The 15,004-nt window shown below is 41.2% G+C and overlaps 1 protein-coding gene across 4 annotated transcripts in view; it reads left to right on the top strand.

The window, feature by feature from the left end:
* Positions 1-15,004, top strand: part of LOC112256333 (teneurin-3-like) — a 185,733-nt gene that overhangs the window by 102,676 nt on the left and 68,053 nt on the right. The gene's annotated exons all lie outside the window — the stretch shown is intronic.

Here is a 15,004-nt window from a genome sequence, read left to right as displayed (position 1 = left end):
AGGTGTTAGACAGACTATTTTGTGCCATCCTTTTCATTTTTGTTTGTGGGCAGCAATGGAGACTGAACAAGAGTAGAAAGCTGAGTATGGCCATTTGTAACCAAACCACCAGTCTACTTGGTTCGAGATCATTAGCCACCCCCTGTCGGGGTCTCAATTTACTTTTGGGCGTTAGAATAGTAGAATACAGAAGGTGTATGTTCTAAATGTTCTCTTGCTATGTCAGTCACTCAATTAGCCATATGCCAATTTTAATATTGGTAAGTTAGTCTAGCCAGCTGTCTAAAGGGGCCCTGACCTCCAGGGGGCCCCCATTGATTTGGTTAGTCACGCTCACTCAGATATCATTAACATGGCATAGGTCATGGCAAACTGTGTAGAATTGCAGGAAATTAACTTTAAAACTGCCACCCAATCAAATCCCGCTAAAATGCTAAGGCCGGCCATGGGTGCATCTCTTTTATGTCTCCTTAGGCTGCAGTTACACAACACAACTTACACACAGTTTTAGTTGCTTGCAGCTGAATTTCGTCTTGATTGCTCTGTGAAACACCCCCTGCAACTAATAAGCAACTCATCTGCTACTTGGTTGCATTCAGTTAAAACATCGCAACTTTGTGCAACAGCCAATCAACAACACAGCTAAGTTAAGGTACATGGTTTAGAAGTCAATACATTTACTTTTTTTAAGTGAATCCAGATCCCTCTCTGACCAATTTCCACTGATTGGGCCGCCTTGTTCATCATGAGCTGCACTAGCTAGCAAATTTGTTGCTAGCTAGATTACCTCATTGCTAGCTAACTTGATCAAACAGTGCTGGCAATTTAATTTTGTCTAGCTAGCTCAATTGTACAGACAGTATTTCATCTAAATCAATCCTTATACAATAACGAAACATTTGGACAAATAATTTGTCAAATCACAATTTAATGCAGCAGATGACATGGGGTGAGTAATAATTCCAAGCAGAATAACCTACTGTTTTTTACATAACCAACATTCTAAAGTAATGCAAGTCCTGTGCGAATAGGTCTAATGTCACCTGCTACATAACTTTATGATTTCAGAAATGATTGGTTTATGCCACCATTTGGTTATTGTATGAGGATCAATTTAGACAAATTAGCCCAAATTAAAATAGGTAGAACTGTTTATCAAGCTAGTGCAGTTCATGTTTAACAATTTCAGTCGGAACTGGTCAGAAGGGTCTGGGTTTGCAAAACAAATACATTTGAATAGTTTATTTCAGTAACTCTATATCCACCAATTTTCTACGTTAGTTTTTTCATTAAAAATGATTTGTCATGGGTACCTTCATGTGTGAGTAAAATATTACTGTTCTCAGATTTTCTAATTCATAGGTTTTAGGTGTGAGTGAAAATTCGTTTTTTTGCAAAACTCTATATATCTATTGTTTTGCTAGAATGAAATGTTCGTATCCTGCATATTTGACTGTGAAATGTGGTTGACTCACCCATCTTTCTTAAGATGAATGCACTTACCAGTCAGTTGTCCTTGATAACAAGCATCGTGTCCAGCTAGCGGGACATCTTCCTGTGTAACTGGAGGGCGCATAATTCAAATAATTCTAATAGTTATTATGGATTTTAAACATTTAGGTCATCTAAGTGTCTGATATCGGCTGAAAGCTTAAATTCCTGTTAATCTAACTGCACTATCCGATTTGCCGTAGCTATTACAGCAAAAACATGCCATGCAATTGTTTGAGGACGGCGCCCCACATCAAAAAAACAATTCCACCGGCACAGGTTTCATACATTCACATATAAAGATGAAATATTCACTTACTTTTTGAAAATCTTCCTTTGATTTTGTCATCCAAAGGGTTCCAGCTATAACATGTAGTGTGGTTTTGTTAGATAAAATAATTTGTTATTTCCCAAAATGTTTGTTTATTTGGCGCCATCGATTTGAATAATCCACTTGTTCAACTTGTAGAGAAAGGAATCCGAAAATCTACCCTTAAACTTTGTTTCAACAAGTCAAAATGTGTTTCTATTTACTCCTCAGACACCCTAAAATGTAATCAAACTATAATATTTATTTTGGAAAGAAGTATGTTCAATAGGAAACCAATTTTAGCAGGTGCGCCACTTCGCCATGGCATGCAAAAACATGGATTTCCAAGACTGTGTCCTCTTACAAAAACTGTTATGTCTTATTTGTTTTTGAAGTTACAAGCCTGAAACCTTGAAAATAGACTGCTGACACCCTGTGGAAGCCATAGGAATTGCATCAAGTGAGCTATTTTACAATATGACCTTTCTCTTGCATTTCTAAGAAGATGGTCTCTCTCAGAAAAAAATGCTGGTTGGTTTTTCTTTGGATATTCTCCTACTATATCTATTGTGTTACATTCTCCTACATTATTTTAACATTTATACAAACGTCAAAGTGTTTTATTTCCAATGGTACCGGTAATTATATGCATATCCTGGCTTCAGGGCCTGAGCAGTTTACTTTGGGCGCGTCATTCAGGCGGAAATTGAGAAAAAAGGGGCGTAGCCCTAAGCAGTTGATAAGAGCCTCTGCTATATGACTAAAATGTCAATGTTTTACATACATTTCATTACTGTATATTTGTATTTATTATTACATTGTTTTAATATTGATGTCACATGTATTGTTTGTACATGTTACATTTGACTGTGTAAAACCTAAGAGTGCCTTCGGAATGTTTTCTGACCCCCACATTTTGTTACGTTACAGCCTTATTATAAAATGGATTAAATAAATAAAATGCAAATAAAATGCTCAACAATCTACACCCAATACCCCATAATGACTAAGTGAAAACAGATTTTATAATAAAAAACAGAAATATCTTATTTACATAACTATTCAGACCCTTTGCTATGAGCCTTGAAATTGAGCTCAGGTGCATCCTGTTTCCATTAATTATCCTTGATGTTTCTACAGCTAAATTGGAGTCCACCTGTGGTAAATTCAATTGATTGGACATGATTTGGAAAGGCACACATATGTCTATATAAGGTTCCAGTTGACAGTGCATGTCAGAGCAAAAACCAAGCCATGAGGTCGAAGGAATTTTCCATAGAGCTCCGAGACGGGATTGTGTCGAGGCACAGATCTTTTGAAGGGTACCAAAAAATGTCTGCAGCATTGAAGATCCCCCAAGAATACAGTGGCCTCCATCATTATTAAATGAAAGAAGTATGGAACCACCAAGACTCTTCCTTAAGCTGCCCGCCCAGCTAAACTGAGCAATCGGGGGAGAAGGGCCTTGTTCAGGGAGGTGACCATGGACACGATGGTCACTCTGAAGCCACTCCTCAGTAAAAGGAACATGACAGACTTCTTGGAGTTTGCCAAAAAAGCACCTAAAGATTCTCAGACCATGAGAAACAAGATTCTCTGGTCTAATGAAGCCAATATTGAACTCTTTTGACCTGAATGCCAAGCTTCACATCTGGAGGAAACCCTGCACCATTCCCACGGTGAAGTCTGGATCGAGGCAAAGATGAACAGAGCAAAGTAAAATAAGGTCAATAAGGTTTCATCCCCTTCAGTTCAGGAGGTGAAAATGTGCTTAACAAGTCATAATAAATTGCATTGATTCATTCTGTGTGCAATAATAGTCGTTAACATGATTTTTGAATGACTACCCCATATTTGTACCCCACACATACAATTATCTTTAAGGTCCCACAATCAAGTAGGGAATTCCAAGCACAGATTCAACCACAAAGACCAGGGAGGTTTTTCAATGCCTCTCAAAGAAGAGCATTGTTTCGTAGATGTGTAAAAATAAAATAAAAAGCATACGCTGAATATCCCTTTGAGCATGGTGAAATTATAAATGATGCATTGGATGGTGTATAAATATACCCAGTCACTACAAGATAGTCATCCTTCCTAATTATGTTGCCGGAGAGGAAGGAAACTGTACAGTGTACAATGAAAGACTCACAGCTGTAATCACTGCCAAAGGATTTTCTAACATGTATTGTCTCATGGGGGTGAATACATATGTCACACCTGCTCTTGCTATGCCCTCTGGTGTTTTTCCGGTGTCTTCTTGACCTGCAGTTCTCTCTCTCTCTCTCTCTCTGTTTGATTATGTGGTTGGAGGCTGGAGTCAGAGCAGATCCCTATCAGCTGCAACTCGTTCCATAAATCAAGAGCTCTACAAATACTCATTTCTGCCTCTTCTACTCTGACAGATCGTAATCTCTGCTCAGTCAGTTATTATCCTATCCTTTTGTTCGTTATCAAGATCCTGTTGCTCTTCTGTACTTGTTTCCATGCCTTAGACCGCTTTGTCCTCTCATTGCAGTTACCGCTCTGTCTCTGGCTCCTGTCTCCTGTACCACATCTCACCACCCAACCACGTTGCTCTGGATTTCACTCACCACCACCACCTTGGATTCCCCTCAGGACTGGTTTACCCTGTTCAACTCAGTCAACTCCAACCTCACTCTACACTTTGGGTGTTTCTGCAACTCATCTGAGCTACCCCGGTTCTTCACTCCATATCTCTCTGTGTACAATAAACATTTTGGTTCATTCATCCCTGCCTCCGCATCTGAGTCCGCTCTTGGGTTGCCCTGTGTTCGCTCCGCGTAACAGTACGATCTGGCCAAGAGATGAACCCAGCAGACTCCCCTACTCTTAACCAAATTCTTGTTGGTCAAGGCACCCTTCTTGAGCAACATGACCAAGCCCTGAAAACCCTGCTGGAGAACAACAAGGAGTTTTCAAGGAACCTGTCTGACCTACAGGTCCTACAGGTTCACAACCTGTCTCTAGTTCCTCTTCTCCACCCCGGGAGCCTTTTGTTCCAACTCCTGAGCGTTATGATGGCAATCTTGGCGTTTGCAGAGCCTTTCTTGTACAATGTTCACTAGTATTTGAGTAACAGCCCTACTCTTATGCTAGTGAATGAGCCAAGATGTATTTTTTGATTTGATGCCTTCAGGGAGCAGTGCTCTCCTAAGCCACTGCGGTTTGGGAGAGAGTCATCTATCTGCTTCTCCTACAGTGGATTTACTGATGAGATGAGAACGGTCTTCGACCACCCGGTCTGTGGAAAGGATGCTGCCAAACGACTTCTGTCCCTTCGTCAAGGCTCTCAGAGTGTGGCTGTGATGGCATGTGAGTTCCGCATCCTCACTGCAAAGAGCGGCTGGAATGATGAGGCCCTTCAGGGAGCATTCCGCAAGGCACTCACTGAGACCCTCAAGGACGAGTTGGTGACCAGAGAGAATCCTGATGGACTTGACAAACTAATTTCTCTCACTATCCGCATTGACAACCGTCTCCGTGAGTGTCGGAGGGAGAGGGGAGGTAGGGTTGCATGTCCCGTAACTTCTGCGCCTTGCTCAATTTCTCCGACTGCATCACATCACCAGGCAGGTTCTAATCCTGAACCCATGCAGCTCTGCCGGGCCCGTCTATCTCCAGAGGAGAGGTAGTGGAGTCTCAGTACTAGGAACTATCTATATTATGGCTATGTTGGTCACCTGGTCTCCACTTGTTCCCTGCGTCCAGCAAAAGAGGGGGCTCAGCGGTACTGGGAGATATACTGTTGCACCAAATCGCCTGCCCATCATCTCCCAGACCCCTACTTGAGGCCAACCTTGTGTGGCAGAGCCAGGCTTTTCCTCTGCCTGCTCTCGTCGAATCAGGCGCCGGCGAGAGTATTCTGGGCCAAGGGGTTGTTACTCAGTTGGGTATGGACACTGTTTTGCTCCATTCACCTCGCGCTCTCAATGGAAAGTTACTCGTCCGTGTTTTGGAGAGAAGAGTTCCTGTTATCCTGCGTCTCTCTGGAAATCACCAGGAAAAGATCCGTTTCCACATAATCGACTGTTCTCACTCACCTCTGGTTCTGGGCCATCCATGGTTAAAGCTACACAACCCACAGATTGACTGGCCCCCTGGAAGGGTTAATAGTTGGAGTACTTTTTGACATTCTAAGTGTCTACATTCTCCCCTTTCTCCTGCCGTGTCTGCACCCCAGTCCATTCCAGAACTCCCAGACCTGTCTTCTGTTCCTCCAGAATATTACACACTAGCTCCTGTATTCAGTAAGCACCACACCCCATCTCTGCCGCCTCATCGGCCATACGACTGTGCTATCGAGCTTCAGCCTGGAGCTCCTCTCCCTATTTGCAGGTTGTATAATGTCTCTCGTGCCGAGCAAGAAGCCATGGAAGAATACATCCAGGACTCCCTGGCTGTCGGACATATCAGGCCTTCTTAGGGGAGGGGAGCTGGTTTTTTTCTTTATCAAGAAGGATGAGTCATTGAGGCCATGCATAGATTTCTGTGGGTTGAATAGTATCACTGTCAGGAACAAGTATCCCTTGCCACTTATCAGTTTGGCTTTTGTCCCCCTCCATGATGCCATAGTGTTTACTAAACTGGACCTCCGGAATGCCTACCACCTTGTGCGCATCAGAAGGGGACGAGTGGAAAACGGCGTTCAACACACCATTTGGACATTTCGAGTGCAATAAACATTTAGGTTCGTTCATCCTTGCTTCCGCATCTGAGTCTGCTCTTGGGTTCCTCAGTTTGCGCCGCGTAACAACATATCTAATAATGCATTTTTTTCATCCATTAATTTTTTTTTTTTTTAAATGTTTTTGTCCACTTTGGCATTCGAGTGTTTTGTGCAGATCGTTGACCAAAAATGACAATGAAATCAATTTTAATCCCACTTTGCAATAGAACCAAATGTGGAAAAAAGTCAAGGGGTGTGAATACTCTATGAAAGCACTGTACATGTGTCATTGAACCACCCCATGTCATGATTACATAGTGAAAAAAACACCAATTTCTTTAAACAATAAAAGCTAATTTACCAACATGTCAGAAAATGGATATAAAGCATTTTGTAGCGAAACCCTTCATTTATTGTCTGCAACCCATGTACTCTACATAATCCTTTACTAGCCCTGATGCCAATATTTAATTACACAGCTCCCATTTCGGCAAATGTCCATTCTGTCCACCTTGATCATGGTTCCTGCAGCACTGACAACTGTGTTGTTGACATGACAGCTGAGTCGGCATTCCGAATGACCTAATAGATTGTGACAAAAGCATTTGTTTTGATTGGCAGTTGCTTGCAACTATTTGCAGAAAGTTAAAGTTGCTATTGAATTTAACCAAGTTGCAGATGAGTTGCTTATTAGTTGCAGGAGGGTGTTTCACAAAGTAATCAAGCAAGTCCGTTGTAAGCAACCAAAGTTGCCTTGAAGATGCTTTGTGTAATTGCAGCCTTCTTTGCATCTCAGTGAAACAGTTGGTCATTGTCATGCAGTTGCAGTGCATTGGTAAAATCACTGGGGAAGCCAAGCCAGAGAAGAAAAAACATCCATATTACAACCAATGTGTTGTGATAATTGCGTGGTTTGCTCTATAACCTGTTAGTTCATATGCCTTGTGACCATAATATACAGGCCTAAGGCCGAGACAATAAGGCACAGTGGCAAACTAAATTCAACCGCACCTTTGTTTCATCACAAAACTGGAGAGCGACCTCTGTTCGGTGAAGTCCACCAAGTATATTGCATGTAACAAACAGTACAAAATCTGAATAACATCTGCACATCCCAAGTACTTTTTGCAGGCGCTGGAGTTGTAGGTGAATTCATGAAAAAAATAAAAAACGAAAACACTGCACTTTGCTGCTCATGCTTCCAGGTGATTTTATCATAACCTTTCAACTCTTAGGGTGCCTGATGAAGATATCAGGGTCGAAACGTTATAATAAAATAACCTGGGCGCATGAGCAGCAGTGTGCTCTCTTTTCCTTGTTATTTTTAATGTAACAGAAAGTCACAATACGGTCAAGGAAGTTAATGTTTCTGACATTTTTGGACTACTAAATAACTATTGATTCATAACCAAAGAGTTTCCGCAAGTCACAAAGAAAACAGGAGATGCCGCCACTATTCCAGCACCATTTCAACTTCAACATTTCAACATCATCGAATCACCTCTACTTAGCCTATACAGTCACTATACAGTGACAACAAAAGAAGCCTACAACTATTTAGTAAGCAAACTATAGTTTTAGCAAGTCTGTTAAGACATCTACTTTGTGCATGACACAAGTCATTTTTCCAACAATTGTTTACAGACAGATTATTTCACTGTATCACAATTCCAGTGGGTCAGAAGTTTACATACACTGAAGTTGAATGTGCCTTTAAACAGCTTGGAAAATTCCAGAAAATGATGTCATGGCTTTAGAAGCTTCTGATAGGCTAATTGACATAATTTGAATCAATTAGACGTATACCTGTGGATATATTTCAAGGCCTACCTTCAAACTCAGTGCCTCTTTGCTTGACATCATGGAAAAATCCAAAGAAATCAGCCAAGACCTCAGAAAAAGAAATTGTAGAACACAAGCCTGGTTCATCCTTGGGAGCAATTTCCAAATTCCTGAAGGTTCCACGTTCATCTGTACAAACAATAGTACGCAAGTATAAACACCATGGGACCAGGCAGCCATCATACCGCTCAGGAAGAAGACGCGTTCTGTCTCCTAGAGATGAACGTGCTTTGATGCGAGTGCAAATCAATCCCAGAACAACAGCAAATGACCTTGTCAAGATGCTGGAGGAAACGGGTACAAAAGTATCTATATCCACAGTAAAACAAGCCCTATATTGACATAACCTGAAAGGCCGCTCAGCAAGGAAGGAGCCACTGCTCCAAAACCGCCAATAAAAAGCCAGACTATGGTTTGCAACTGCACATGGGGACAAAGATCATATATTTTTTAGAAATGCCCTCTGGTCTGATGAAACAACAGTAGAATTATTTGGCCATAATGACTATCGTTATGTTTCGATGAAAAAGGTGGAGGCTTGCAAGCCGAAGAACACCATCCCAACCGTGAAGCACGGGGGTGGCAGCATCATGTTGTGGGGGTTCTTTGCTGCAGGAGAGGCTGGTGCACTTCACAAAATAGATGTCATCATGAGGATGAAAAATTATGTGGATATATTGAACCAACATCTCAAGACATCAGTCAAGAAGTTAAAGCTTGGTCGCAAATGCGTCTTCCAAATGGACAATGACCCCAAGTATACTTCCAAAGTTGTGGCAAAATGGCTTAAGGATAACAAAGCCAAGGTGGCCATGGAGTGGCCATCACAAAGCCCTAAACTCCATCCTATAGAAAATCTGTGGGCAGAACTGAAAAATTTGTGCAAGCAAGGAGGCCTACAAACCTGACTCCGTTACACCAGCTCTGTCAGGAGGAATGGGCCAAAATCCACCCAACTTATTGTGGGAAGCTTGTGGAAGGCTACCCAAAACATTTGACCCAAGTTAAACAATTTAAAGGCAATGCTACCAAATACTAATTGAGTGTATGTAAACGTCTGACCCACTGGGAATGTGATGAAAGAAATGAAAGCTGAAATAAATCTTTCTCTCTACTATTATTCTGCCATTTCACATTTTTTAAATAAAGTGGTGATCCTAACTGACCTAAAAGACAGGGAATTTTTAGTAGGATAAAAATTCAGGAATTGTGAAAAACTGAGTTTAAATGAATTTGGCTAAGGTGTATGTAAACTCCCGACTTCAACTGAATGCCAACTAGGTGAGTCTTTTCTTTTGTATAGGGCCACACTATTTCTCAAAGAAACCAAATGGACAATTGTGCATTGTGCTTATCAACAATAAGAGATGGTTAGACGGCCTCTGATAATGACTCTGCCTCCTCGGTTTAGTTATTCTGTTTAGAGCACCAGAAAATGTTTGAGGTGAAAGGAAATATGACCTGGAGATGGATTTGCAACGTTCGATACGATCCAATGCGACAAGGTAATGGAATAGCACAGGTTTTACGGAGGCTTGCCAGTATGAATTCAACTTGATATAACTTACAAGAATGCACTTCGGTCTAAATAGATCATTTTCAGTTTAAGATGTCCGACACAAGAAGCTACTTTGTCATAAGTGCCTCTGCCCAGCAATTCCCCACACCGAAAAAAAAAACATCAGTGTTATTTTTTTTCCCCAAGCCATAAAGGGCATCAAAATGTCCATAACATTTCAGGAAAGTATATTACGTTCCCCCTCGAGAGGACACAAGTGGATGAATCCATTCCAGCTCGACGTTTCCCTTGCTCAAAGTACTCCTACACAATCTAGATACATGTGGACATTTTTTGAATTGTTCTTTAGCATCATGCAGTAAGATGCTCTCAGGATAACCCAATTGATTTGGTCCTATGTAGCATTTGTTCTTCCATTCCGAGGAAGACACGGTAATTGAATGCTAACATCGCTGTGACCTTTACTGCCTTGCCGGTATTGACAAAACCATATGCACACCTCTATCATCAGCCCGGGGTAGAAATCACTATCTGCACACTTTACTCTAAAGCAAGTACCTCGCTGTGGGAGGGAATCGGGTGCCATGGTAACATCAGGGGGCTTATGTAGCTATGCGTACAACTGTATTTGTCCAGTAAACTACTAGGTTGTTCAATGTAAACAAGAGCGCCAGATAACATGCATTAGGCTTTCAGCATGCTGGTTCTGGTTCAGTTACCCCCCATAGAGATACCTACAGAAATGGTTTAACTTATTTTCTCTGTTCGACTCATATTGATAACCGATGCAATGGGACCAAAAAAAAGTCTCAGGGGTTTTATCATGTCCATGCATTTAGAACTTGCCCACACTACTCATTCTCCTATAAATTTAGCATGGCTTTTTAGGACAATCACAATGATTGACCACATTAGCTAATGTTATGATTCATTATAATACATTCATCGTATTATAGCCCCGATTTAAGGATGTGGTCTTTAAAGATTTTGCATTCAAATTTGGCCCCATTCCATAATGCTTTAATAACAAACTGTTATTTTAGCTTATTGAATAGCTGCATTCAATTACTAATGTGTTTATCCAAGAGGAAATGTGTGGGCCCCATTTATGTGTTTTTATTAGACTCTCCCATTAAACTGTGTGTTAAGTCTCTCTCTCTCTCTCTCTCGCTCTCGCTCTCTCTCTCTCTCGCTCTCTCTCTCTCTCGCTCTCTCTCTCTCGCGCTCTTTCCCTCTCTCTCTCTCTCTCTCTCTCTCAAGATCTTCTCAAAGCAGTCATTTAATTGAGAGCCTTTTGCCTATGTTGTCAAAAGGCAATAGACCGACTCATTTCCTGAAAGCCCTAATTCAACAAGTGGTCATATCTGTGTGTTTCTTTGTGTCATATCCCAATATTGAGCGCACAAGGAGAGATGTATAACTATTTTAAACAGCTTATGTTTAATGATATCAGCTGTCACCTGCTTCCCTCCATTTTTACACCACCACATTATTTTTCAGTATCCCTGCTTTGTATTCAAGTGGTTGATATTTTTAGGGATTTAACCACCTCAGTCCGAAACACGACGGGAAATACTCGGACTCTCAAGCAAAGTCTAACTCTTCCTCCTCATGCTGTTGGAAAATACCCGACTTAGAACAATTAACACATGTATTGACTTTACACAAATCAAATAAATACGTAAGAGTTTGAATTAAAATTGAATTAAATCCAATTAATACTTTCAAAGTAAGAAACGCAGGTTTCCTAACCGAATAGATATTCTTCAGAAATGATTCCACTCAAGCTTTTGTTCCAGTTCATTCTGAGAACACTCCAGCTCTTCCATTAAAGTGCTCAATTAGTTGCCAATATAACTTTGTTATTGCCTGCTCTGTTCTGTTCCAGACTATTTACCACCATGGACACATTCACATCTGATATGTGTGTGGAGGGCTTTCAACCACTCAGGTTCCACTTTTCAATGCTCGGCTCTATAGAAATACGGATATTTTCAATTACCATTATATAAAGGTGCTATTGAATCCGTTATTGTGTGATTTACTCTTCTCCTCGAGAGGAAAGTTGACCCCATACACTTTGCTGGTAATTATTCTTTATATGTGATGTACTCCCATATCAGTTTAGTATTAAAAGTTAACCAAATGTGTGAAATGAATTTTACGATATCTATATAGTGTGCACTATACACTGAGTGTTCAAAACCTTAAGGACACCTGCTCTTTCCATGACATAGACTGACCAGGTGAATCCAGGTGAAAGCTATTATCCCTTATTGATACCACATGTTAAATCCAATTCAATCAGTGTAGACAGGTTAAAGAAAGATTTTTATGCCTTGAGACCATTGAGACATGTATTGTGTATTTGTGCCAATCAGAAGGTGATTGGGCAAGACAAAAGATTGAAGTGCTTATAGAACTGGGAATGGTCGTAGGTGCCAGGCGCATCGGGTTGTGTCAAGAACTGCAACGCTGCTGGGTTTTTCCACGCTTAACAGTTTCCCATGTGTATCAAGAATGGTCCACCACCCAAAGGACATTCAGCCAACGTGACACAACTGTAGGAAGCATTGGAGTCAAAATGGGCCAGCATCCCTGCGGAACGCTTTTGACACCTTGTGGAGTCCACGATGAATTGACAAAGGTTGCTGGTTCAAATACAGAGCTGACAAGGTAAAAATATCGGTCTGTGTTCGTGAGCAAGGCACTTAATTCTAATTTGCTCCAGTGGCGCCGTACTACTCTGGCTGCCCCTATTAAACAACACATTTCACTGCACCTAACCAGTGTATGTGACAATAAAACATTTAAATTTTTTTCTATACCATAAATACGGTTTTCAATAAGGTGCAGTTAGGCTATACATTGACTGCCTCATACGTCCTGTGGAATCCAGTTAAACTCTGTCACACATATTTAATAAAGAGCAATTGAAACAGCTATTATGACACAAATTCAACGTTTGCGGTTCCACACTCTACTTTTATAAATGGTCTGTCGGTCCTCATCAGATTCACTTGTCGGGAGTCGGCTCATAAAATGAAATGATGTCTCGAGTCAGAAAATCATGCAATGATAGTTTCACGATCAGTGCCACACTCCTGAAAGAATAGAGTGTAGAGTATATCTCTGTCTTCCATGGGAAATTAAGATAATTATTCTTGTAGATACGTTTTTTAAAATGTAATTTGCGTAGATGAACTGCATTAGTAAATACTTAATAAGATTCTGGTTTCTTATATGATTATCATTTTTTTTTAAATCACAATAACAAATAATCATAATTTGTGTCCGCAATGAACATATCTCTCAAGTCAATGTTTCATGTCTTAATGCTAATTAAACAAATTGACTTAGTTATGTGCAGCAGCCTGAGCGCACCAGGGAAGCATCTCCACTCTGATCTTTGCATGCACAATGGCCCAGAAACACCAAGGGACTGCCCCCTGAAAATATCATCACACAGATGAGCTCTGGGGCACTAGGCTAGCACCTGCTACCAGGTCCCCTGCTGAGAGGGCTGGTGGTTCCATGGGTTGGGGGGGGTAGTGTGAAAGAGCGATAGGGAGAGAGAAAAAAGAGAGAGAGGGTGAAAGATTAAAGGGGTGAGAGAGAAAGCGAGCGAAGAAGGGAGAACTACTGATAGGAAGAGAGGTAAAGACTGAAAGGGACAGTGAAAGGGTAAGGGACAGATGAACTTAGGTGGCCGCTACATCGGTAGAGTGCCCGGGTCACGGTTTAAAGAGTCGGATTATTCCACCAATGCTGATGCTAACACAATGCAGTGGCTAATAGGTAGATTACATAGTCAAAGGGCGTTAGTGCTCATTGTTTCTAATGTACTCCCTCACCTACAGCAGGGGTTTAGCTGAGGTCCAAATCCGCACACTGTATGTTTTGTCTTTTGTCCTCCACATGAGTGTTTCAAATGTCAAACTGATTACAAGAAAGTGGGTTGAGCAAAGGGAACCTGCCTTGGCTATCGCTTTTGTGTGAAGGCCATTTCAATGAGACTTACACACTCATGCATGCGCACGCACGCACACACACACACAGACACGAATGCACACACACATCAATAGAGCTTCCCAAATTTCTATAGTAGTGTGCTTCATTGCTCATGCTCCTTCTAATCGATTGTGTATGGTCATCCAGTGTGTATAGCCGCAGACATTTATACCGCCACCCTGTTTGGTGATCATTTCCAAAAACATTTCCTCTGAGCCTCCACTGTTTGCACACAGTCTGCTATCCAACTTTACATCTGTCCACCAGACTGGTATTCAGAACACAACAGTGCTTTATATTCTGCAGATGAGTAGTGGGACCTGATATGCAATAATCCATTTAGTGTGAACGAACCTTTTGTATTGGCTATTTTATTCATTATCAACTATGTGTGAAATGGCACCATTTGTTGCATTCTCGTAGCCAAGCAGCAGGTAAATAGGCCCCAGTATTCACAGTATGCTCAAGTCAATATCACGGCACAAATCAGAAATAAGTATGCCGCCCACCCCTTTTTCTGACCAATCAGTGCCATGAATCCATTAACCTGGGAGAAAAGAAAAACGGACAAATTCCAGATCCTTGAACTCATAATACACATGAATATGCTTTACTTCCAACTTTTCAAACAAGCTGCTGAATGTGCCAGATCTGTGAATACCCCTGTTTGAATACCACACATCATTCTGAGTGAGATACTGTAGCTTTTCAAATCATTTAGTGGATGCTTTTAGCGAAAGTGACTTACCCGAACTGTCAATGTTGTGAATATAGTGACACATATTGTGGAGTGGCGGTAAGGATGGCATCATAAACTCATGGCTCTGTTTATCGAACCTAAAATCACACCGAAAGATTAGTGGCACAACAGGAAGATTCTTACCAACAGTTAGTGGAGGGCCGGACGATGTGATAGCAAGAGAGGCACCAAGGCATAATTTGTCAATTTCAGAGATGTTCACGTGGGTTTAAAAAGTTAATAGACAAAGCCAGGGTAGTGCTTGTGATTAAAACTCCTTAATTACCCATAATGGCCGTTCGCACTGGAATACTGACATGTCCATGTTTTCTCTTACAAAAGAGATGTCATTTTAATGAGATTAGCCTGAATAAATACTTTGGTATTCTGTGGCTCAGTTGA

Source organism: Oncorhynchus tshawytscha, linkage group LG08, assembly GCF_018296145.1.
Source record: "Oncorhynchus tshawytscha isolate Ot180627B linkage group LG08, Otsh_v2.0, whole genome shotgun sequence".
NCBI classification, from domain to species: Eukaryota; Metazoa; Chordata; class Actinopteri; order Salmoniformes; family Salmonidae; genus Oncorhynchus; species Oncorhynchus tshawytscha.
Note: the sequence above shows the minus strand (reverse complement) of the source record. Positions and strands in the feature narration are given on the sequence as shown.